The sequence below is a fragment of the Triticum urartu genome, chromosome 5A (assembly GCF_056163025.1).
Source record: "Triticum urartu cultivar PI428250 chromosome 5A, HENAU_Tu73, whole genome shotgun sequence".
Lineage (NCBI taxonomy): Eukaryota > Viridiplantae > Streptophyta > Magnoliopsida > Poales > Poaceae > Triticum > Triticum urartu.
In genome coordinates this window covers 36,874,430-36,878,636 of record NC_141877.1, presented here as the reverse complement: position 1 = coordinate 36,878,636, position 4,207 = coordinate 36,874,430, and positions in this window count along the sequence as shown.

Genomic DNA, 4,207 nt, shown 5'->3' with positions numbered 1-4,207 from the left:
CGGAACGTGTCCTTGTGGACCTACGAAGTTCAGTAGCAACTTGATCTGAAGTTTCATGATCATCATCAACAACTTCCTCTCTAGTCGGTGCAGGCACCTCAGGAACATTTTCTTGAGCTGCGCCACTTACCGGTTCAAGAGGTAATACTTCATCAAGTTCTACCTTCCTCCCACTTATTTCTTTCGAGAGAAACTATTTCTCTAGAAAGGACCCATTCTTGGCAACAAAGATCTTGCCTTCGGATCTGAGGTAGAAGGTATACCCAACAATTTCTTTAGGGTATCCTATGAAGACGCATTTTTCCGACTTGGGTTCGAGCTTTTCAGGTTGAAGTTTCTTGACATAAGTATCGCATCCCCAAACTTTTAGAAACGACAACTTAGGTTTCTTCCCAAACCATAATTCATACGGTGTCATCTCAACGGATTTCGACGGAGCCCTATTTAAAGTGAATGCGGCAGTCTCTAAAGCATAGCCCCAAAATGATAGCGGTAAATCGATAAGAGACATCATAGATCGCACCATATCTAATAGAGTGCGATTACGACATTCGAACACACCATTACGCTGACGTGTTCCAGGCGGCGTTAGTTGTGAAACTATTCCACATTTTCTTAAGTGTGTGCCAAATTCGTGACTCAAGTATTCTCCCCCACGATCTGATCGCAAGAACTTGATTTTCCTGTGACGTTGATTCTCAACCTCACTCTGAAATTCCTTGAACTTTTCAAAGGTCTCAGACTTGTGTTTCATTAAGTAGACATACCCATATCTACTCAAGTCATCAGTGAGGGTGAGAACATAACGATAGCCACCGTGAGCCTCAACGCTCATTGGACCACACACATCAGTATGTATGATTTCCAATAAGTTGGTTGCTCGCTCCATTGTTCCTGAGAACGGAGTCTTGGTCATTTTACCCATGAGGCATGGTTCGCACGTGTCAAATGATTCATAATCAAGAGACTCTAAAAGTCCATCTGCATGGAGCTTCTTCATGCGTTTGACACCTATGTGACCAAGGCGGCAGTGCCACAAGTATGTGGGACTATCATTATCAACCTTACATCTTTTGGTATTCACACTATGAACATGTGTAGCATTACGCTCGAGATTCATTAAGAATGAACCATTCACCATCGGAGCATGACCATAAAACATATCTCTCATATAAATAGAACAACCATTATTCTCAGATTTAAATGAGTAGCCATCTCGTATTAAACGAGATCCTGATACAATGTTCATGCTCAAAGCTGGCACTAAATAACAATTATTGAGGTTTAAAACTAATCCCGTAGGTAAATGTAGAGGTAGCGTGCCGACGGCGATCACATCGACCTTGGAACCATTCCCGACGCGCATCGTCACCTCGTCCTTCGCCAGTCTCCGCTTATTCCGTAGCTCCTGCTTTGAGTTACAAATGTGAGAAACCGCACCGGTATCAAATACCCAGGAGCTACTACGAGTACTGGTAAGGTACACATCAATTACATGTATATCACATATACCTTTAGTGTTACCGGCCTTCTTATCTGCTAAGTATTTGGGGCAGTTCCACTTCCAGTGACCACTTCCCTTGCAATAAAAACACTCAGTCTCAGGCTTGGGTCCATTCTTTGGCTTCTTCCCGGCAGCTTGCTTACCGGGCGCGGCAACTCCCTTGCCGTCCTTCTTGAAGTTCTTCTTACCCTTGCCTTTCTTGAACTTAGTGGTTTTATTCACCATCAACACTTGATGTTCCTTTTTGACTTCTACCTCTGCTGATTTCAGCATTGCAAATACTTCAGGAATGGTCTTTTCCATCCCCTGCATATTGAAGTTCATCACAAAGCTCGTGTAGCTCGGTGGAAGCGACTGAAGGATTCTGTCAATGACCGCGTCATCCGGGAGATTAACTCCCAGCTGAGTCAAGCGGTTATGCAACCCAGACATTTTGAGTATGTGCTCACTGACAAAACTATTTTCCTCTATCTTACAGCTGAAGAACTTGTCGGAGACTTCATATCTCTCGACTCGGGCATGAGCTTGAAAAACCATTTTCATCTCTTCGAACATCTCATATGCTCCGTGTCTCTCAAAACGCTTTTGGAGCCCCGGTTCTAAGCTGTAAAGCATGCCGCACTGAACGAGGGAGTAATCATCAGCACGTGTCTGCCAAGCGTTCATAACGTCTTGGTTCTGTGGGACGGGTGCGTCACCTAGCGGTGCTTCTAGGACATAATCTTTCTTGGCAGCTATGAGGATGATCCTCAGGTTCCGGACCCAGTCCGTATAGTTGCTGCCATCGTCTTTCAGCTTGGTTTTCTCTAGGAACGCGTTGAAGTTGAGGACAACGTTGGCCATTTGATCTACAAGACATATTGTAAAGATTTTAGACTAAGTTCATGATAATTAAGTTCATCTAATCAAATTATTCAATGAACTCCCACTCAGATAGACATCCCTCCAGTCATCTAAGTATAACATGATCCGAGTTAACTAGGCCGTGTCCGATCATCACGTGAGACGGACTAGTCAACATCGGTGAACATCTTCATGTTGATCGTATCTTCTATACGACTCATGCTCGACCTTTCGGTCTTCTGTGTTCCGAGGCCATGTCTATACATGCTAGGCTCGTCAAGTCAACCTGAGTGTATTGCGTGTGTAAATCTGTCTTACACCCGTTGTATTCGAACGCTAGAATCTATCACACCCGATCATCACGTGGTGCTTCGAAACAACGAACCTTCGCAATGGTGCACAGTTAGGGGGAACACTTTCTTGAAATTTTACGAGGGATCATCTTATTTAAGCTACCGTCGTTCTAAGCAAATAAGATGTAAAACATGATAAACATCACATGCAATCAAATAGTGACATGATATGGCCAATATCATTTGCTCCTTTGATCTCCATCTTCGGGGCTCCATGATCATCGTTGTCACCGGCATGACACCATAATCTCCATCATCATGATCTCCATCATCGTGTCTTCTTGAAGTTGTCACGTCAACTATTACTTCTACTACTATGGCTAACGCTTTAGCAATAAAGTAAAGTAATTACATGACGTTTATGTTGACACGCAGGTCATAAATAAATAAAGACAACTCCTATGGCTCCTGCCGGTTGTCATACTCATCGACATGCAAGTCGTGATTCCTATTACAAGAACATGATCATCTCATACATCACATATATCATTCATCACATCCTTTGGCCATATCACATCACAAAACACTTGCTGCAAAAACAAGTTAGACGTCCTCTAATTGTTGTTGCAAGTTTTTACGTGGCTGCTATAGGTTTCTAGCAAGAACGTTTCTTACCTACGCCAAAACCACAATGTGAATTGCCAATTTCTATTTACCCTTCATAAGGACCCTGTTCATCAAATCCGATCCCACTAAAGTGGGAGAGACAGACACCCGCCAGCCACCTTATGCAACTAGTGCACGTCAGTCGGTGGAACCGGTCTCACGTAAGCGTACGTGTAAGGTTGGTCCGGGCCGCTTCATCCCACGATGCCGCCGAATCAAGATAAGACTAGTAACGGCAAGATAATTGACAATATCGACGCCCACAACTACTTTGTGTTCTACTCATGCATAGTAACTACGCATAGACCTAGCTCATGATGCCACTGTTGGGGAACGTAGCAGAATTTTAAAATTTTCTACGCATCACCAAGATCAATCTATGGAGTCATCTAGCAACGAGGGAGAGAGTAGTGCATCTACATACCCTTGTAGATCACGAGCGGAAGCGTTCAAGAGAACAGGGTTGATGGAGTCGTACTCGACGTGATTCAAATCACCGATGACCTAGTGCCGAACGGACGGCACCTCCGCGTTCAACACACATACGGTTGGGAGACGTCTCCTCCTTCTTGATCCAGCAAGGGGGAAGGAGAGGTTGATGAAGATCCAGCAGCACGACGGCGTGGTGGTGGAAGCAACGGTGATCTCGGCAGGGCTTCGCCAAGCGCTGGGAGACGGAGGAGTGTCACGGGAGGGAGAGGGAGAGGTCAGGGGCTTGGGTGCGCAGCCCTCCCTTCCCCCCACTATATATAGGGTGCCTAGGGGGGGCGCCGGCCCTAGGAGATCCAATCTCCTAGGGGGGGCGGCGGCCAAGGGGTGCCTTACCCCCCAAGGCAAGGGTGGCGCCCCCACCCCTAGGGTTTCTAACCCTAGGCGCAGGGGGAGGCCCAAGGGGGGGCGC